Raw genomic sequence first — 22,883 nt, 5'->3', positions numbered from 1 at the left:
CCGCCACTTTGTGCCTGTACCGAGGGTCTAGTAGTGTGGCCACCCAGTACAGCTCATTCCCCTTGAGGTTTTTTATACGGGGGTCCCTCAACAGGCAGGACAGCATAAAAGATGACATCTGCACAAAGTCGGATCCAGATGTACCATCCATCTCCTCTTGCTCTTCCTCAGTGACGTCACGTAAGTCAACCTCCTCCCCCCAGCCGCGAACAATACCACGGGAAGGTTGAGCAGCACAAGCCCCCTGCGACGCCTGCTGCGGTTGTTCTCCTGCCGCCGTCCCCTCCTCCTCCTCCTCCTCCCCCAAAGAAACACCTTGCTCCTCATCCTCTGAGTCTGACTCGTCTTCTGCACACGACTTCTCTTCTTCCTCCTCCTCCCCCCTCTGTGCTGCCGCAGGTGTTGAGGAAACAGCTGGGTCTGATGAAAATTGGTCCCATGCCTGTTCCTGCCGTAACTGTTCCTGGTCACGCTCATTCGCAGCTTCATCCGCCACTCTACACACAGCACGCTCCAAGAAGTAAGCGTAGGGAATCAAGTCTGATGCTGATGGTGCCTTCACTGCGGCTCACCAGGTTGGTCACCTCCTCAAACGGCCGCATGAGCCTGCATGCATTTCTCATCAGTGTCCATCTTCCCAGACTGTTTCATTCTACTGTAGTTGTAGAGGTACTGGGTGACGGCTTTCTTCTGTTCTAGCAGGCGGGAGAACATGAGCAGGGTCGAATTCCAGCGAGTCGGGCTATCGCAAATCAGGCGTCTCACCGGCAAGTTGTTTTTCCGCTGAATTTCCGCAAGGCGTGCCATGGCTGTGTAAGACCGCCTCAAATGCCCACAGAACTTCCTGGCCTGCTTCAGGACATCCGCTAAGCCAGGGTACTTTGACACAAATCTTTGAACAACTAGATTCATGACATGTGCCATGCAGGGTATGTGTGTCAGCTTCCCCATATGCAAAGCGGCAAGCAGATTGCTGCCGTTGTCGCACACCACGTTGCCTATCTCCAGGTGGTGCGGGGTCAGCCACTCATCCACCTGTTTCTTAAGAGCAGCCAGGAGAGCTGCTCCAGTGTGACTCTCCGCTTTGAGGCAAGACATGTTTAAGATGGCGTGACACCGTCGTACCTGGCATGCAGCATAGGCCCTGCAGAGCTGGGGCTGTGTAGCTGGAGAGGAGAACTGCCACTCAGCCAAGGAGGAGGAGGACAGCAAAGAGCATGTAGCAGGAGGAGAGGAGGTGGCAGGAGGCCTGCCTGCAAGCCGTGGAGGTGTCACAATTTGGTCCACTTCGCCCTGCTTGCCATCGTTCACCAGGTTGACCCAATGGGCTGTGTACGTAATGTAGTGGCCCTGCCCGTGCTTGGCAGACCAGGCATCCGTGGTCAGGTGTACCCTTGACCCAACGCTCTTCGCAAGAGATGACACCACTTGCCTCTCAACTTCACGGTGCAGTTGGGGTATGGCCTTTCTAGAAAAATAAGTGCGGCCTGGCATCTTCCACTGCAGTGTCCCGATGGCCACAAATTTACGGAAGGCCTCAGAGTCCACCAGCCGGTATGGTAACAGCTGGCGAGCTAACAGTTCCGCCACGCCACGGGGGTGACTGGCCGAAATTGGCTTCTTCCGCTCAAACATTTCCTTCACGGACACCTGACTGCTGCTGTGGGCAGAGGAGCAGGAAGCGCTCAAGGGCAGAGGCGGAGTGGAGGAGGGTGCCTGTGAAGGTGCAAGGGAGAAAGCGGCAGAAGCAGATGATGCACCTGAAGGAGGAAGAGGAGAAGGAGGGTGACTTTTCTTTTGTGTGCTGCTGCTGCTTTTGCTCAGGTGGCCATCCCATTGCTGTTTGTGCCTTTTCTCCAGGCGCCTTCGTAAGGCACTTGTCCCTACGTGAGTGTTGGTCTTTCCACGGCTCAATTTTTGTTGGCAGAGCGAACAGATGGCTTTGCTCCGATCTGAGGCACACACATTAAAAAATTTCCACACCGCTGAGCCACCCTGGGATGTGGGCACTATGGGGACCTCAGCAGCTGATGCTGAAGGGCAAGTTGGCTGGCTGTACATAGGTGACGATACATGGTGCCGGACACTGCCACCAGCTGTTTCTGACGAAGAGCTGCCCCAGCTTCTTTCAGCAACTTCTCTCCTCCTCCTACTCTCTGACTCCCCCTCTGAACTGTCCCCCTCTTCATCTCCTCTATTGGGAACATACAGAGGATCCGTATCATCGTCATCATCGTAATCATCCTGCCCAGCTTCGCTTGCTTCAGAAAAATCCAAACATGCACCATCAGTAGGTCCTTCATCCTCCTTACACGTTACATCCATAGTGTTGCTGCGTAACTCAGACATATGAGCTGGTGAAAATTCATCTGGCTGTAACAACAATGGCTGTGCATCAGTGATTTCACCACTAAATAATTCTTGCGAAGTGTCAAATGCAGCGGAAGTGGTGCTAGTAGTAGCGCTGGTGGCTGAGCAAGATGAGGTGTTCTGTGTCGCTAAATACTCAACCACGTCCTGACAATCTTGGGAGGTGATGGGACGTGCCTTCTTTCGAGCACTGTACTGTGGGCCAGGTCCACACGAAATTACATTTACACGACCTCGCACAGACCTGCCGGCTGGCCTTCCTCTGGCTCTGGCACTACCTCTTCCTCTACCTGTTTTGTCCATATCGGGTATGCACGGAGTGGTATATCACACTGCGTGCACTCACGTAGGTAGGTGGGTTCACTTAACTGCACAGGTATGCGCACTGATGCGGTGAGTTCACTGAACAGAACAGGTATGCAGTGGCGGGTTCACTGAACAGAACAGGTATGCAGTGGCGGGTTCACTGAACAGGTATGCAGTGGCGGGTTCACTGAACACAACATGTATGCAGTGGCGGGTTCACAGAACAGGTATGCAGTGGCAGGTTCACTGAACAGGTATACAGTGGTGGGTTCACTGAACACAACAGGTATGCAATGGCGGGTTCACAGAACAGGTATGCAGTGGCGGGTTCACTGAACAGTACAGGTATGCAGTGGCGGGTTCACTGAACAGAACAGGTATACAGTGGCAGGTTCACTGAACAGAACAGGTATGCAGTGGCGGGTTCACTGAACAGGTATGCAGTGGCGGGTTCACTGAACACAACAGGTATGCAGTGGCGGGTTCACAGAACAGGTATGCAGTGGCAGGTTCACAGAACAGGTATACAGTGGCGGGTTCACTGAACACAACAGGTATGCAGTGGCGGGTTCACAGAACAGGTATGCAGTGGCGGGTTCACTGAACAGTACAGGTATGCAGTGGCAGGTTCACTGAACAGAACAGGTATACAGTGGCGGGTTCACTGAACACAACAGGTATGCAGTGGCGGGTTAACTGAACAGGTATACAGTGGTGGGTTGACTGAACAGAACAGGCATGCAGTGGCGGGTTCACTGAACAGAACAGGTATGCAGTGGCGGGTTCACTGAACAGAACAGGTATGCAGTGGCGGGTTCACTGAACAGGTATGCAGTGGCGGGTTAACTGAACACAACAGGTATGCAGTGGCGGGTTCACAGAACAGGTATGCAGTGGCAGGTTCACAGAACAGGTATACAGTAGCGGGTTCACTGAACACAACAGGTATGCAGTGGCGGGTTCACAGAACAGGTATGCAGTGGTGGGTTCACTGAACAGTACAGGTATGCAGTGGCGGGTTCACTGAACAGAACAGGTATGCAGTGGTGGGTTCACAGAACAGGTATGCAGTGGCAGGTTCACAGAACAGGTATACAGTGGTGGGTTCACTGAACAGAACAGGTATACAGTGGCAGGTTCACTGAACAGAACAGGTATACAGTGGCAGGTTCACTGAACAGAACAGGTATACAGTGGCGGGTTCACTGAACAGAACAGGTATGCAGTGGCGGGTTCACTGAACAGTGCAGGTATGCAGTGGCAGGTTCACTGAACAGGTATGCAGTGATGGGTTCACTGAACAGGTATGCAGTGGTGGGTTCACTGAACAGGTATGCAGTGGTGGGTTCACTGAACAGGTATGCAGTGGTGGGTTCACAGAACAGGTATGCAGTGGCAGGTTCACTGAACAGGTATGCAGTGGTGGGTTCACTGAACAGGTATGCAGTGGTGGGTTCACTGAACAGGTATGCAGTGGTGGGTTCACAGTACAGGTATGCAGTGGTGGGTTCACAGAACAGGTATGCAGTGGCAGGTTCACTGAACAGGTATGCAGGTATCCAGTGGGCTCACTGAACAGAACAGGTATGGTGGGCTCACTGAACAGAACAGGTATGCAGCCAGGAACAAGCTAAGCCTAACTAATCTTTCCCTATGAGAGACAGTCTGCAGCAGCTCGCCCTACTCTCACTAACGCAGGCACACGAGTGAGCTTAATGGCCGCCGCTGCCTGCCTTATATTAGGGGGGGAGTGGCTCCAGGGGCTAGTGTAGCCTAATTGGCTACACTGGGCCTGCTGACTGTGATGTAGAGGGTCAAATTTGACCCTCATGGTGCATTATGGGGCGAACCGAATTTCCGCAAAACTTCGCCTGCGGGACGCGAACGCGAACCGCTGAAGTTCGCATGGAACCGTTCGCAGGCGAACCGTTCGGCCCAACTCTACTAAGGGATAGTTAGTGACATTATGACAGACTCTGTAAAACACTGCAAGAGATGTCTGCACTGCACTATATAAATACACAGTAATAAAGACAGTAGTAATAATAATAATGGCTTTTGCCTACTGGAGATAAGGGAAGTCCTGAAAGCAAGGCCTGATATAGTTTATATAAACATTGCATTACACAAATTTTTATTTTGAAGTTTTAGGATCTATAAAGGAATGCACTTGAAGCCTGTGTCAATCCTCATGTCATCTATCTGACAAACAGCGGAGGAGATTCTAATTTTCTAATTTCTAATTTTCATGTGTTCTTTACCTTGTTGTGAGAAAACGCGGAAAAGCCGCCGCAGGTGCTCAGAGCAAGGCGGCTGATTCCACGTCCAACACGGCAGATTGTGCGCATGGACCTGCATCTGAACGCGGAGAAACCGCCGCATGTCCTGAGAACAAGGCGGCGGATTCCGCGTCCGACACGGCAAGTTACACGCATAGGCCTACATCTGGCAGTGTGGCTGAACGCGGAGGAACCGCCGCATGCTCTGATAGCGGTGCGGCTGGTTCCACGTTCAGCATAGTGGATGGTTTGCAGCACAGGTCTGGTGTGGCTGGGACTGATAGTCCACACTGGTTCAGAAGGATGCGCGCGCACGCTGAGAGGCAGAACTTTTATGACAGCCAGAAGGGAGTCAGATGACCAAGCCGGTCAGCTGACAATTCCACCATTTCCCATTGGTCCAGCACTTAGGGGAGGCTCTGGAGAGCGCCTCCGATCTTATGTTAAGTCAGCCTGAACCTAAGCCCATCGATGAGGCCATTTCATCGGCCATCAGGATAGATCGCCGGCTGCGCTATCAGAGGCAGACCCGGGGTAGTAGTCAGGTGAGAATGGTATCCCACACTGCGCCCCCTGTGACTCCACCTCCTCCCTTCTTGCCTCCTCCTGAGCCAATGCAGATTGGTCGGTCAAAATTGTCTCAGGTGGAGCGGAAACGCAGGATATCAGAGCAGCTTTGTCTTTATTGTGCAGAGGGGGGTCATGGAATACAGAATTGCCCTAAGAAATCGGGAAACGCTGCTGCCTTAGGTGTAGTTGGGGGTAGTACCTTAGGCATGCAATTTTTACCCCTAGATGATAAACGTTTGCTTCTTCCTTGTACTATTTCGTGGGAGGATAAGTCTGAGGTCACTGAAGCCTTCATTGACTCAGCGGCTAATTTTATGGATTACGAATTTGCAAAAAAATTGGGTATTCCGCTCACCCCGGTAAAAACACCGGTTCAAGTTACGGCAGTGGATGATTCCCCTCTGCAGGGTAACAGACCTCTGTCACAGACCCCTGAGGTGGGAGTCACTATCAGGGTGCTGCATAAAGAAAATTTGTTTTTTATTGTGCTACACATGACAACCTCCACGATCATTCTTGGCATGCCTTGGTTACAACTTCACTCCCCTCAGATAAATTGGGCCACTGGTCGTCCCATTGCTTTCATCATTGTTTAGCGAAGGTAACCTTGGGCCAGACCAAGATTCACATGGAGGGAGTGCCAGATCAGTATTCTGAATTCTCAGACGTGTTTTGTCCTAGATCAGCCGATAAACTTCCTCCACATCGCCCTTTCGATTGTCCCATCGATCTCCGGTCTGGTTGTATGCCCCCTAGAGGTCACCTTTACAATTTATCTGGGCCAGAGAAATTGGCCATGCAGGAATATATCCGCGAAAACTTAGCTAAAGGGTTCATTCGCCCTTCCCGGTCACCTGCTGGAGCAGGTTTCTTTTTTGTAAAGAAAAAAGATGGAGGTCTTTGACCATGCATTGATTATCGGGGTCTGAATAAAATCACAATAAAAAAACGCTATCCATTACCTTTGATAGACGATTTATTTACTCAGGTCACTAAGATTTTTTCAAAATTGGATTTACGGGGTGCATACAACCTGGTACGGATCAGAGAGGGCGATGAGTGGAAGACCGCCTTTAACACACCCGATGGGCATTACGAGTACCTGGTGATGCCCTTCGGGTTGTGTAACGCTCCGGCCGTCTTTCAGGAACTCATCAATGAGGTGTTCAGGGAGGTTTTGGGGAAATTTGTTTTGCTATATCTAGATGATATACTAATCTTCTCAGCTAACCTCACAGAGCACAGGGCTCATGTCAGATTTGTGTTGCACAAGCTAAGACAAAACATGCTTTATGCTAAGTTGGAGAAATGCATTTTCGAGGTCACATCTGTCGCCTTTCTGGGGTATATAATCTCTACCTCGGGCCTTTCTATGGACCCCGCCAAAGTCTCTGGTGTCCTGGAGTGGCCTCAGCCAGTGGGACTGAAGGCTCTCCAAAGGTTCTTAGGGTTCGCAAATTACTATATAAGATTCATTAAGGGGTACTCCACAGTCATTGCACCCCTCACCAGTCTCACAAAGAAAGGGGCAGATACCAACCACTGGTCCCCTGAAGCTCTGGCTGCTTTCTCCACTCTGAAAGAATTGTTTTGTTCTGCACCCATTTTGAGACACGTCGACACCTCCTATCCCTTTATTGTAGAGGTAGATGCCTCAGAGGTTGGGGTGGGGGCTGTGCTGTCTCAGCGTTCTGGGTTGCAGGGAAGATTACACCCGTGTACCTATTTTTCACGTAGGTTTTCACCAGCAGAGAAAAACTATGATATTGGCAACAGGGAGCTTCTGGCCATTAAATTGGCCTTTGAGGAATGGCGTCATTGGCTAGAAGGAGCAGAACATACGATTACAGTTTTCACTGATCACAAAAATTTGGAATACATTGAGGGGGCTAAGAGATTGAGTCCCCGTCAGGCTCGGTGGTCACTGTTTTTCTCGAGATTCAGATTTGTAATTACGTATACTCAGGGGTGCCTCTAGCCATTTTGTAACTCCAGGCGAGAGAACCTGTGGTGCCCCCCCCCCCCGCCTGATAAAACTCAGATAATGTGGCACCAATAAGTCAATAGCAGATAACATGTCCCCCGCACATCAAACGCAGTTACCATGTCCCCCGCACATCAAACGCAGACACCATGTCCCCCGCACATCAAACGCAGACACCATGTCCCCCGCACATCAAATGCAGACACCATGTCCCCCGCACATCAAACGCAAACACCATGTCCCCCGCACATCAAACGCAGACACCATGTCCCCCGCACATCAAACGCAGATACCATGTCCCCCGCAGGTCATACGCAGATACCATGTCCCCCGCAGGTCATACGCAGACACCATGTCAACCGCAGGTCATACGCAGATACCATGTCCCCCGCAGATCAAACGCAGTTACCATGTCCCCCGCACATCAAACACAGACACCATGTTCCCCGCACATCAAACGCAGATACCATGTCCCCCGCACATCAAACGCAGATACCATGTCCCCCGCAGGTCATACACAGATACCATGTCCCCCACAGGTCATACGCAGATACCATGTCCCCCGCAGGTCATACGCAGATACCATGTCCCCCGCAGGTCATACGCAGATACCATGTCCCCCACAGGTCATACGCAGATACCATGTCCCCCGCAGGTCATACGCAGATACCATGTCCCCCGCAGGTCATATGCAGATACCATGTCCCCCGCAGGTCATACGCAGATACCATGTCCCCGGGAGGTCATACGCAGATACCATGTCCCCCGCAGGTCATACGCAGATACCATGTCCCCCCCAGGTCATACGCAGAATACATTGAGGGGGCTAAGAGATTAAGTCCCCGTCAGGCTCGGTGGTCACTGTTTTTCTCGAGATTCAGATTTGTAATTACGTATACTCAGGGGCGCCTCTAACCATTTTGTAACTCCAGGCGAGAGAACCTGTGGTGCCCCCCCCCCCGCCTGATAAAACTCAGATAATGTGGCACCAATAAGTCAATAGCAGATAACATGTCCCCCACACATCAAACGCAGTTACCATGTCCCCCGCACATCAAACGCAGACACCATGTCCCCCGCACATGAAACGCAGACACCATGTCCCCCGCACATCAAATGCAGACACCATGTCCCCCGCACATCAAACGCAGACACCATGTCCCCCGCACATCAAACGCAGATACCATGTCCCCCGCAGGTCATACGCAGATACCATGTCCCCCGCAGGTCATACGCAGACACCATGTCAACCGCAGGTCATACGCAGATACCATGTCCCCCGCAGATCAAACGCAGTTACCATGTCCCCCGCACATCAAACACAGACACCATGTTCCCCGCAGGTCATACGCAGATACCATGTCCCCCGCAGGTCATATGCAGATACCATGTCCCCCGCAGGTCATACGCAGATACCATGTCCCCGGCAGGTCATACGCAGATACCATGTCCCCCGCAGGTCATACGCAGATACCATGTCCCTCCCAGGTCATACGCAGATACCATGTCCCCGGCAGGTCATACGCAGATACCATGTCCCCCACAGGTCATACGCAGATACCATGTCCCCCGCAGGTCATACGCAGATACCATGTCCCCCACAGGTCATACGCAGATACCATGTCCCCCGCAGGTCATACGCAGATACCATGTCCCCCGCAGGTCATATGCAGATACCATGTCCGCCGCAGGTCATACGCAGATACCATGTCCCCGGCAGGTCATACGCAGATACCATGTCCCCCGCAGGTCATACGCAGATACCATGTCCCCCCCAGGTCATGCGCAGATACCATGTCCCCGGCAGGTCATACGCAGATACCATGTCCCCCACAGGTCATACGCAGATACCATGTCCCCCGCAGGTCATACGCAGATACCATGTCCCCCGCAGGTCATACGCAGATACCATGTCCCCCGCAGGTCATACGCAGATACCATGTCCCCCACACATCAAACGCATATACCATGTCCCCCGCACATCAAACACATATACCATGTCCCCCGCACATCAATGTTTAACAATTAATTGAGATGGAACTTGCTTTAATTCATTGATCCATGTGAAGTCTATACCAGGGAGGGCAGGGGAACACAGAGGTGGGAAGGGGAACACACAGGAGTACAGAGGAACACAGAGGAGGGAAGGGGAACACACAGGAGGCAGGGAGACAAGAGGGCAGGAGAACACACAGGAGGGCAATGGAACGCACAGGCGGTAGGGAGACAAAGAGACAGGGGAACACACAGGAGTACATTGGAACACAGAGGAGGGCAGGAGAACACATAGGAGGGCAGGCAAACACACAGGAGGGCAGGCGAACACACAGAAGGCAGGGAGACGGGGAACACACAGGAGGGCAGTGAGAAAAGAGACAGGAGGGCAGGAGAACACACAGGAGGGCAGGGGAACACAGGAGGCAGGGAGACAAGAGGGCAGGGGAATGTGCAGGTGGCAGGGAGACAAGAGGGCAGGGGAATGCACAGCTGGCCAACGGAATGCACAGGTGGCCAGGGGAACACAGATGGGCAGGGGAACACAGGAGACAAGCAGACAAGAGACAGGAGGACAGGGGAACGCACAGGTGGCCAGGGGAACGCACAGGAGGCCAGGGGACCACAGATGGGCAGGGGAACACAGGAGACAAGCAGACAAGAGACAGGAGGGCAGGGGAACACACAGGAGGGCAGGGGAACGCACAGGTGGCTAGGGAAACGCAAAAGAGGGCAGTGGAATGCGCAGGTGGGCAGAGGAACGCACAGGAGGCCAGAGGAACACAGGAGGAAAGAAGAGAAGAGACAGGAGGGCAGGGGAACACACAGGAGGTCAGGGGAACGCACAGGTGACCAGGGGAATGCACAAGAGGGCAGTGGAACGCGCAGGTGGGCAGAGGAACGCACAGGAGGCCAGGGGAACACAGATGGGCAGGGGAACACAGGAGACAAGCAGACAAGAGACAGGACGGCAGGGGAACACATAGGTGGCCAGGGGAACGCACAGGTGGCCAGGGGCACGCACAGGAGGCCAGGGGAATGCACAGGAGGCCAGGGGAACACAGGAGACAAGCAGACAAGAGACAGGTGGCCAGGGGAACACACAGGTGGCCAGGGGAACGCACAGGTGGCCAGGGGAACGCACAGGTGGCCAGGGGAACGCGCAGGAGGCCAGGGGAATGCACAGGAGGCCAGAGGAACACAGATGGGCAGGGGAACACAGGAGACAAGCAGACAAGAGACAGGAGGGCAGGGGAACACACAGATGGCCAGGGGAACGCGCAGGTGGGCAGAGGAATGCACAGGAGGGCAGGGGAACACACAGGAGGCCAGGGGAACACAGATGGGCAGGGGAACACAGGAGGAAAGAAGACAAGAGACAGGAGGTCAGGGGAACGCACAGGTGACCAGGGGAACGCGCAGGTGGGCAGAGGAATGCACAGGAGGGCAGGGGAACACACAGGTGGCCAGGGGAATGCACAGGAGGCCATGGGAACACAGATGGGCAGGGGAACACAGGAGACAAGCAGACAAGTGACAGGAGGGGAACACACAGATGGCCAGGGGAATGCGCAGGTGGGCAGAGGAACGCACAGGAGGCCAGGGGAACACAGGAGGAAAGAAGACAAGAGACAGGTCAGGGGAACGCACAGGTGACCAGGGGAACGCGCAGGTGGGCAGAGGAATGCACAGGAGGGCAGGGGAACACACAGGTGGCCAGGGGAACACACAGGTGGCCAGGGGAACACACAAGAGGGCAGGGGAACACACAGGTGGCCAGGGGAACACACAAGAGGGCAGGGGAACACACAGGTGCCCAGGGGAACACACAAGAGGGCAGGGGAACACACAAGAGGGCAGGGGAACACACAGGACATCGCAGCACTAACCCTCCAAAATCGTTGTTGTTGCAAGCAGCTGCAGCATCCCATCTTCCTTTCTGCTGGGGCTCCAGTGAACTGCACCATAGAAGGCAGACCATGCCAGGCAGTTGTCTCCAGAGCCCCAGTTCCTTCCTGGCCTTCTTCCTGCTTCCTCTCTTCACAAAAGGGGCGGAGCTACACGTAGATGAGCCAGCCAGAGTCCCGCAGCACAGGCAGTGATGATGATAGAGGCATCATGAGACGGGGCTCCTGCGTGTATGTGCACAGGACAGGGGGCTCAGCAGGAGGGCACAGTTATGTCACACCGGCAATTAGAATCCGGATTTCGGCGGCGATTAGTCACGCTTGCGGGAGCGGAGTTAGAGGCGGCACCACGCACGAGGTAAACAGAGTACCCGTACGGCTGCTGCTATAGAGACGGGGCTAGCCGGGCTACTAGAGGAGGAGGGAAGGGTGGGACTGGGAGGTGGCTAGCATGCTAGCATCATGCCTATTGGCTGGGGGCATGCATAGAGGCGGCAGCAGCGGCGGAGCACGTGGTTTAACATGTAAACAAACCACGGAGGGCTCCAAGTTGTCACAGACGGTGACTGTAATAGCGGCGAATTCCCCTCCCCCCCCTGCGCGGCGGCGCTTCCCCTCCCCTTGCCGCTCCAAGCCCTTGCCTATATTGCCTGCAGCTAGGAGCGCCCCTGCGTATACTCCGGGTAGTAAAAACATTAAAGCCGATGCTTTATCCAGATGCTTTGAGCCAGAGACAGCACAGTCCTCAGACCCAGAGACTATTATCCCACAGAAAGTGGTATTGGCTGCCACAGAGACTTGGAAGAATTGGATGGAGACTTTAAGTCCCTTCCAGCAGGATGTTCCTGAGGGTAAACCTGAATGGGTCATGTTTGTGCCATTGCCATTTCGTCTCCAGATATTGCAGATGTTCCACTCCCACAGAAATGCTGGACATCCTGGTGCCACCAGAACACAGGACCTTGTTGCTAGGTGTGCTTGGTGGCCTTCTTTGGCAACTGACTGTAAGGAGTATGTGAGAGAATGTGCAGTATGTGCAAAAAGTAAACCCTCCCGTCTGGCACCTGTGGGTACATTGCAGTCTTTGCCCACCCCGAGTGAGTCATGGACCCACTTGTCCATGGATTTTGTGGGTGAGCTCCCGAGGTCTGAAGGCATGTCGGTCATTTGGGTGGTAGTCGACAGATTCAGCAAAATGGCCCATTTCGTGCCTCTGAAAGGACTCCCCTCGGCCCAGGAGTTGGCCGATCTTTTCATCATGCACATTTTCCGGTTACATGGCATTCCGGAAAATATAGTGTCAGATCGGGGAGTCCAATTTGTTTCTAAATTTTGGAGGTCATTCTGTCATCAATTGGGCATGGAACTGTCATTTTCGTCGGGCTACCACCCACAAACCAATGGTCAGACCGAGAGAATAAATCAGTCACTGGAACAGTTTCTCAGTTTCTAAGGTGCTATGTTGCGGATGCGCAAAATGATTGGGTCAAGTTCTTGCCATTTGCAGAATTTGCACACAATAATTTGAAAAGTGCTTCCTCTGGATTCTCTCCATTTCAGGTGGTAACTGGTAGGTTGCCTAAGTTCTCCCCACTGCCAGTAGCTTCTACTCCATTTCCAGCTTTGGAGGCTTGGCAAAAGTCATTTAGGAACATGTGGGGAATCGTGAAGGAGAAACTAGAGAAGGCTTTTCAGAGTCAGAAAAGTCAAGCTGACAAGAAACGTTCCATTGAGTGGAGGTTCCGGCCAGGAGACTTGGTCTGGGTATCCACTCGTCATTTGACTTTGAAACAGCCTTCGCCCAAGTTAGGACCCAGATTTGTGGGTCCTTTCCCAGTAACTAAGAAAATCAACAATGTTACTTATGCCATTGACCTTCCTGCCAGTATGCGTGGGGTGAGATCGTTCCATGTGTCCCTGCTTAAGCCAGCAGTGCATGTAGATTCCACTCCTCCTCCCCCTGTGATGGTGGATGACCAACCTGAGTATGAAGTGGAAAAGATTTTAGACTCACGTATTGTACAGAACTCAGTACAGTATTTAGTTCACTGGAAGGGTTATGGCATTGAGGAGAGAACATGGGTACCTGATTGTCGCATGCATGCGGACAAATTAAAGAAGGAATTTCACGCCCTACATCCTAGGAAGCCGGGTAGGAGCTGTCCGGAGTCCACTCTTCAGGGGGGTACTGTGAGAAAATGCGGAAAAGCCGCCGCAGGTGCTCAGAGCAAGGCGGCTGATTCCGTGTCCAACACGGCAGATTGTGCGCATGGACCTGCATCTGAACGCGAAGAAACCGCCGCATGTCCTGTGGATAAGGTGGCGGATTCCGCGTCCGACACGGCAGGTTACACGCATAGGCCTACATCTGGCAGTGTGGCTGAACGAGGAGGAACCGCCGCATGCTCTGATAGCGGTGCGGCTGGTTCCGCGTTCAGCATAGTGGATGGTTTGCAGCACAGGTCTGGTGTGGCTGGGACTGATAGTCCACACTGGTTCAGAAGGACGCGCGCGCGCGCGCGCTGAGAGGCAGAACTTTTATGACAGCCAGAAGGGAGTCAGCTGACCAAGCCGATCAGCTGACAATTCCACCATTTCCCATTGGTCCAGCACTTAGGGGAGGCTCTGGAGAGCGCCTTGCTATATATACTAGGTGCTGGTCATTCTCTGGTTGTCTGCCGTTGTGATCACTACGTGGAAGCACTCAGACCTTTTTGCCAGTTTCTGTGTTACTCTTTAGACCAGTTTCCAGGGTGTTGATGATCACGGACCTCACACCCCAGATTAGGAATACTGTGTATTATCTGTGTTATTCTTCAGACTAGTTCCAGGGTGTTGATGACTACGGATCTCACACCCAAGACTAGGAATTAGCTTTACAATCCTGTTATATCTTCAGACTAGTTCCAGGGTGTTGATGATCAAGGAGCTCACACCTTTAGACTAGATATTGTATATTATTTGTTATGACCTTCTGCTTTTCCTGACCTCTCTTCTGACCTCTGAATTGGTACTTCGCTATATCTGTCTCTCCGTTGCCAAACCTTGCTTGCCTTAGGATTCCGTATCAGTCTCTTTCCTCTGTATCTGATCTGTCTGTCTGTTGCCGACCTGGCTTGTCCGACCTTGAGAGCTATCTCCTCTGTTTATAGATAGTTCACAGATCTGTCAGTGGCACTCCACCTTTGGTGTCACTCACACTCTGGTCCTTCCCACACTCTGCCTGCCTCCTCCCCTTGGGGAGCCTCAGGCCTCAGGAAGGAGCCTGCTCCTTGGGCAGTATCTCTTACTGCCTTGCACCCTCCATACGGTGGGCTCTCCTCAAAGTATTACTGTTGCACCAAACACTCATATTACTCAGGTGTCCAGAGGTTAGAGATATATCTGGTTATCGGTGATACTGCAGATCATCAATAATCGGGTATATATCTGTATTCTCGGTGATACTGCAGATCACCGGTAATCAGACCCTCTCTGTGTTACACCGATCGTTACACTTGTAAGAACATCTGTGTAGTTTTTCTCTTTTAACCACTTGCCGACCGCGCACTCATAACGCGCGTCGGCAAAGTGGTAGCTGCAGGACCAGCGACGCACATCTGCGTCGCCGGCTGCAGGCTAATTAATCAGGAAACAGCCGCTCGTGCGAGCGGCTGCTTCCTGTCAATTCACGGCGGGGGGCTCCGTGAATAGCCTGCGGGCGGCCGATCGCAGCTCGCAGGCTAAATGTAAACACAAGCGGAAATAATCTGCTTTGTTTACAATTTTACAACGCTGCTAACAGTAGCAGCATTGTACTAGATCAGCGATCCCCGGCCAATCAGCGGCCGGGGATCGCTGTCACATGACAGGCAGGAGCCTGTTAGAGGCTGCACAGGACAGATCCGTTCCTGTGCAGTCTCTGATCTCCGGGACAGGGAGGAAGAAGAGGGAGAGGGGGAATCCTGCGGTGGAGGGGGCTTTGAGGTGCCCCCCTCCCGCCACTCACACGCATGCAGGAGCGATCAGACCCCCCTAGCACATCATCCCACTAGTGGGGAAAAAAGGGGGCGATCTGGTCGCTCTGCCTGTTATTTGATCTGTGCTGGGGGCTGTAGAGCCCACCCAGCATAGATCTTAGAATTCAGTGCTGGTCTTTAAAGAGAACCTGTACTGAGTAAAAATATTTAATATAAACACATGAGGTAACTTCAAATGAACATTGCATAGTTACCTTGCCATCAGTTCCTCTCAGAAGCTCACCATTTTCTTCTGACAATAATCCCTTCCAGTTCTGACAATATTTTGTCAGATCTGAAATATATCAGTTGCTGTCAGTAAAATATTAGTTGCTGTCAGTTATAGCTGAGAAGAAAACTGATGTACCAGGTAATGTCCATGTATCCCTATGGCTCAAGTGGGCGATGTTACAGTTTAACTGTGTGCTGACCAGAAAGCTGTCATGGGTAATGGCCATTTTCAAACTGGAGGACAGAAAATTCCCTTGATCACAGTGAACAAACAGGATGCGGGACAGGAGAAAGACACTGAGGAGTAGACTACATGGAAGGTAAGTATGACTTGTGTATGCTTATTTTGACTTTTAATTTTCAGTTCAGGTTTTTTTTTAGGGGGGGGGGGGGGTAAAGGCTGAGTCCTGAAGTGGTTAAGTGCTGCCCTATTTTATTGAAATACAATAATAATTCTAAAGTCTTATAAAAGGAGAAAAATCTATATCCTGTTTTGATCTGTATGTATAAAATGTGACCCAGCACCGTATGAAGCAGGCACAAACATGGATGATTATGATGAGCATCCCTGCTGGTTTTTCTAACAGTCAGCATATGGCTGATTGGCTTTACTAAGTGACAAGGGTCAAGCCTTGAACATTTTCAACAATGAGAAAACTAAACAAGGTCTGTACCACTTAACCCTATTCCTAATCTATGATTGCCATCAGGTTAGAGAATCCCAGCAGCATTTGTCATATTGTGTGAAAAGAACATCTGATTATTCTTGTGCCACAGGTGAAAAAAAGCTGTGCATTTTCCAGATTTATTTCAAGCTCATCAATGCATTTGTCTAACGTGAATGAACCCCTATGTGTCTATCTCATTATAAAGATTCAGTAAGGGATACACAGTTAAAAGAAGTAGTGGAATAAAAGTCAAGACATTATAAATAAGTCAGCAGGTGGAAAGAATCTCCAAATGGTGCAAGGAGAACAAGCTAGTGCTGAACACTACAAAAACTGTCGAGCTAATAGTTGACTTCAGGAAGTCCGCGCCCACCCCACCACCAATTCACATTGATGGTACGGAAGTGGCCAGAGTGCCTTGTGCCCGTCTCCTGGGCACTACCATCTCCAGTGACCTCAGCTGGAGGCCTAACATCACCGCCATCCAAAGGAAAGCCCAGCAGAGACTCTACTTCCTTCGTCAGCTGAGGAAGTTCGGCATGGCCCCAGAGATTCTGATCAGCTTCTACTCCGCAACCATTGAATCGATTCTCTGCTCCTCCATCCTAGTCTGGTACACTGGCGCCACCGTCAGTGACAGGCTCACACTTCAGAGAGTTATCAGGGCAGTTGAGAGGGTCATTGGGAGACCTCTTCCCTCACTTGACATCCTACACAAGAGAAGGCTGAGATCGAGGGCGCTGAGGATCGCTAACGATTCAACTCACCAGGGCCACCGCTACTTCTGTCAGCTCCCACTGGGACGGAGGCTCCGGGCCATTTCTACAAGGACTTCCAGACACAGTAACTCTTTCTTTCCCGCGGCCGTCAGCCTCCTCAATTCCCTCCACATACTCCCATCTGCACACAATAACTAATGATAGGCCATCCTTTGTCTTTTGTCAGTGCAATGAATGTGAATGTAAATGCTTGTCCTCTGTGTTAAGTGTAATGCAACTTCTGTTCTGCTGTTATATGCTACCTATTGCTGTCTCTCTGAGCTATATGGACTGTGCCACACCCAATTCCGGGCATGACCCAGTCATGCTTGGCGAAATGAAGAATTCCTGATTCCTGATTCCTGAAATATGTATGTGCAAAACTCCAAGTCTAAATACCGTTGCGGGGCTGTGATCAGGAGGTGTGCCAAGTCAGCCTAGGCTCACCAATAGTGCATGGAAGTCCAGAAGATGTCTGCACACTGAAAATTGCTTCAACAAACTTTATTTTAAAAGCATGCAGCTAGATATTTTCTATCTGTTGGCACTCATGAATTAACGCTTTGCCCAGCTTGTTTCCATGAAATAGCACAGATCACTTTCTTTGCACAGATGTGTGAATGAAGACATGTGCCACCCAAATGACAGGCCTTTCAACCCTTGGGACACTTGTGATTATATTATTTTTTTCTTGCAGTTGTTTTATTCTTTCTTCCCTAATTTTCTTGCTCTTTTTTTGGTTTTGCTCCTTTTTTTTTGTTGTTTATTTTTTTATGCTGCCATGAGGTAATGTATCTTAAAGCAGTAGGATCAGCCATACTATGCCAGGGAAAAAAAACACATATATAAGTAGATAAATACTTGATCTACTTACATAACACATGTATTATACTGTCCACATTTTGATTTCAGTGAATGTTATATACTAAATTACGAGAATTCTGTTCCTGGTGGGGGCCATGTCTTTTGCCCACAGTTAAGGCTAAATCCTGATGTCATTTCTGCCCTTTACTTTTTTTCTTGTCTCCTCCAATCGCTGAGTCGCCTCAGCCTTGCTTGTAAACACAAGTGAGTAGGGGATTAGGTTTCAGGTAAGAAGCTGGCAGGGAAATAAAGGGAAGAGGAGGAATAGATTATAGATAAAAAGAACCCCCAGCATGCAATTCTTTGGCACGACTACTAAAGGGCCTGTGTTCCTTAAGTAGGTGATAACTCCAAATCATAACAGCAGAAAAAGTTTTGAATGCAGGATTAGCATCTTTATCACTTAATACACTCAGACCAGTTGCTGTTGAAATTTGATTTTTATGGTGACGATCCCGCTTTAATGAACGAGATGCTTGATATTAATATATCGAACAGTTTAGATTGTCTATTTCTCCACAGCGTGGGATGGTGGCCAAATGGATTTGGAGAGGCTGCAGCATCTTTGATTAGCTCCTGGTCTGAAGGGTATGTCTGTAGGTTAATTTCCAGCCTGGATGATTTGAAATTGTATAAATTGAAAAAGACATTTTGTATGACCCAATTCCAAGATGATTACAATTTACATGGGATTTGCATGTAAGCAGAATTATTTGCATCTCATTGACCATCTCTAGCCCTGTACTCTTGTCCTTTTTGTACAGACCTAGAGATAAAAAGCTCATTTGCCAAGTCTTGGTATTGCCCTGGTATTTATGCATGTTAATTAGGCTGCCAAATGTTTCAGCTTATCACTAGTAAAGTAAAGGACAATGTTTAGCAACATTTCTCTTCTCCTGCTGTTGTAGCAAATCATCCAGTAGCCAGTATGGTTACTGGCCCATCATTCCTTTCTGGGTTCTTCATTGTAGACTATGATCTACTTTGATTCCATATAATGTACGAAGGTTGGGGGTCAATTTGGCTGCTAACCATTTGAGACTAGATGTGGAGGGTATGCTTACACAGCCTCCAATCCATTAAAGACTGCTGGTTTCATATGTCAGAAAAACTAGAGCCTAAACTATAGTGAAAAATTACAGCACCTAAAGAATATAAATCTGTAAGGAGTAAATAATACCTTTTGCTATGATTACTGTATATGGAAAAAATGAGCTTGACAAAATTAATTTGGATATTGCTGGTTTACAGGATAGGATACGTTTATAAAAATCACCTCAAATTTAATAGGTCACACACAATAAACCTGGAGCAAATGCCCTACCTGACTCCAGTAACTTACTATCAATGCAGAGACATAGTCCAATCACAGCAAACAAACAATGCAGGAACAAAATACACATAGCCAAAAATATAGTTATAACATATACCATGCATCACAATAAGCACACCTATCTGGCTTGGTTAACACAGCAGGGTAGACTCTGGAAACATATGCAAAACAAACAAATGTGCCTCTGCCAAATTTAAAGGACACCTCCTGAAGTGAGAGGGGTATGGAGGCTGCCATATTGATTTCCTTTTAAACAATACCAATTTGGCTGCAGTCTGAATACACCAGAAGCAAGCATGCAGCTAATCTTGTCAGATCTGACAATGTCAGAAACGCCTGATCTGCTGCATGCTTGTTCAGGGGCTCTGGTTAAAAGTATTAGAGGCAAAAGATCAGCAGGATAGCCAGGCAGCTGATAATGCTTAAAAGGAAATAAATATGGCGGTCATAACACTCTCACTTCAGTCATACATCGACCATCCGATTATTATAATCACATCTGATGAAAATCAGTGCATGCCAAGAGCATGCCTGATTTCTACTTTCGATTTTGGGCCAAAGTAAGTCACAAGTATCGAGTGGACATGCTACAAGATGTTGGACTGAGGTGCTCGATCTGGTGCGGGAAAGTAACGCTGTCTGATTAAGTGACGAATGCAACAGAACTCCTGACACTATCCCACCTAGTGTAATATGTGCACCCCCCCTCCCCCCTGTGGTGGAGGGGCATCTGGTGGATTATGCCCCATTTGTATCTCATGCCCCCTTGTACATTTTGTGTCTCCCTGTGGCCTCCTCTGTCCCCCCTTGTGTCATCTTTGTCCCCATGTATCCACCTCTGTCCTTGTGTCCTCCTCTATATACCCCTTTGTGTCCCTGTATCCTCCTCTATGCCCCTTTGTGTTCCCGTGTCCTCAGTTTATCCCTGTGTCGTCCTCTGCATGGGCACAGTACAGGGGTCCCGACATTGCGGCAGGTTGGAGGTTCGTATTGGCAGGCGTTCACAAGTCAGGAACTTGCATTTGAACTTTTAGATGCAGTGACTTTTTTTCCCCCACTTTTGGGGGAGAAAAAGTAAGTCTTATAGTCCAAAAAATAAAGTATTTTGCAGAACTTTTTCCCTTTACACATAATTGAAGGCTGTAGAACTCTGGTTTTAACATATGCTGGCAGGTGTTTGTTGAAGTTTTTTATTGGGAAGTTTGAGAAAATGCTTTTGTGTTCTTCTCTCATTAATTAGACCCACGGAAAAATGTACAGAGAAACTAAAACTAGTTAGTACAATTGTAGCAGGTAGAAAGAGGGAGGATCGATTTATTAAATTTTTTTTTATATTATTACCTGGTCAGCAGCTTTAAATAGAGGCACTGCTGACACAGGTTTCTTAAGTAAGGGCATTTTGCCCTTAGTTGTAATGTGTAATGTGTGGGTAGGCAGAGCTGATGGCCGAGGGAAGGTTGCTAAGCAACCAGACACACAAGCAGGGGAGCCGTTAGGAAAGATATAACGGCTCTCTGAGGGGTTGAGTTGGCAGTTGGAGCAGACAGGAGAAGGGGAAGGATGCAGCAGGCCAGACACTGCATCAGACGACATTTTGGGAAGAAAATAATGCGCTTAGATGATTCTTCCATCCTCCACAGACAGCCATCAGTCCTGTAAAGCTTACAAGGAGTGGGAAAGCCAGGAGAGAGATTTCAGACAGAGGAAAGAGAGCCAGACAGATGATAGCCAGTGATTCTTGACACTGAAGTGCTGGAAAAGAAATCGTTCAAGATGACACGTATGAAATGTGATCAATGTGTTGATAAATCAGCATGCCACAAGAAAGATTTTTAAACATTTTTAATTACAGTAAATTTGGCTCTGGTAATATCCCCCACTTCTGAAGTGTAGTGTTAGGAGGCGGAGAATTAAGAATTATCCTCCCTACTGTGATGAATATAATCTCACTTGTATTTTATTTTGATTTTATAAGTAGCCTGAATGGTTGCTGTAATGGGAAAACAGTTGTGTTATGGAAGACAGAAACTGCATATTACCCATATACTAGGCCTGAGACTAAGAGATAGTGAGATTGAGAGAAAAGTGAATCTGCTTAAGGAAATGAACTACTGTCCTGTCTGCTAGAGGCCTATCTTAACCTCTTATAGCTTACTGACTTTACTAAAGTAATAAATGCAAGAAACCATTTTGTTTTGGTTATTTTATGTGTGGTGCACAAGATAGTGCGAAGTTATATTGGAAGAAATACTTACCTATGGGAAGAGTGGTCCGACTGGATTCCTGTGAAAGAAAGGAGAAATGATTAATATGTCCATTTACCAGTAGTGTTAAAAGATTTAGAAGAAGTACCTGTTAATAGACTGCTTTTCTGGCAATAGACTGGTCCTGCAAAAGAACAGAAGAGATTACATACAGGAGCGGCAGAAGCTGAGATTTATAAAGAAACTGTTGTGCTTTTATTTTTCTGCTGGTTTTTTTTGGGCAAGCATATTGAGTAGTTTTGCTCAAAGGAACAAGTGACGGAGTTATTTTCTTCTTATTATTTAATTCTAGTAACCTTATTAATTTACTAAGAATTTAGTAATTCACTAACCAATTTTATTTCTTTTATTATTTATTATTAACTTATTAACCAACCAATTTATTAACTCCTAACCATCTAACTTATACATTTATTATTCTGGCTTTTCCTAAGAAACGGCTGAACTATTGAACAAGAAAAATAGCCAGAATAATTGATCAGACTGAGAACAAAAAAAACAAGAGTACTCTATTTACTATTGAGTTATGAAAGATTTTGCTGATCAGCAAACTTAGAGGTTAAAGTACTATATAATGGTTTTGTCAGGGAAGCATTAAACTGAAATTACTTTAGTACTCAGGGTTTAGGAAATCCAAATAAGGTCCATTTTTCATTAAAGTGGGTGGGAACGCTGAGAAAATACTTACCGGGTGGGAAGGTCATGTGTTATTGTTAACCAGTTGTTTTCCTCCTAGCTTCCGGAAGTGTTCTATAGAAAGAAGACCAGAAGATAATAAGAAGACTGTGATATTAGATTGTGTTGTTTGTAATTCTCATTGGTTACATGGAGTAGAAAGTGTATTTTTTTTATCTTTTATTTTGAATAAAACTTTTTGGAATTTTACAACCTGCATTGGTGTTTGTGGAGTTCTCCTTCAGTTGTCGATTTGAAACCGTTTACACTAGGTCTAACAAAACAAGTATAATTTATGCAACTCAATCAATATGAAACCATGCAAAGACTTTTCCATTATTGCGAAATACAGAAAATGTGATTTTTATTTTCTGTCATAGTCTTGCATGCCTTTTTCACATATAAAAGGATTGTTGTGACCATACAGAGATTTGATATGCTTTGCAATGTGCAGAGTGTATGGGGTGCAACTAATGGAAACATGGGAAGCAATGATATTTCCTTAGGCAAAGTGTTGGATGGTTATTATAAGTACGGTAAGTCAAGAAGGGCATAATGGAAGCATTCCTGCACTGATACGATATGGAATGAAAGGCTGTTATCTCTTTATCCACTCGATATCTCGGCCAGACAGAGAGCAGAGATTAACTCTATGAAGGAATAACCTAGCTGTGGATAATT

This window comes from Hyperolius riggenbachi, chromosome 2 (genome assembly GCF_040937935.1).
Source record: "Hyperolius riggenbachi isolate aHypRig1 chromosome 2, aHypRig1.pri, whole genome shotgun sequence".
In the NCBI taxonomy this organism is placed as follows: Eukaryota; Metazoa; Chordata; class Amphibia; order Anura; family Hyperoliidae; genus Hyperolius; species Hyperolius riggenbachi.
The sequence above is the reverse complement of the archived record's forward strand: the minus strand, read 5'-3'. Positions refer to the sequence as shown.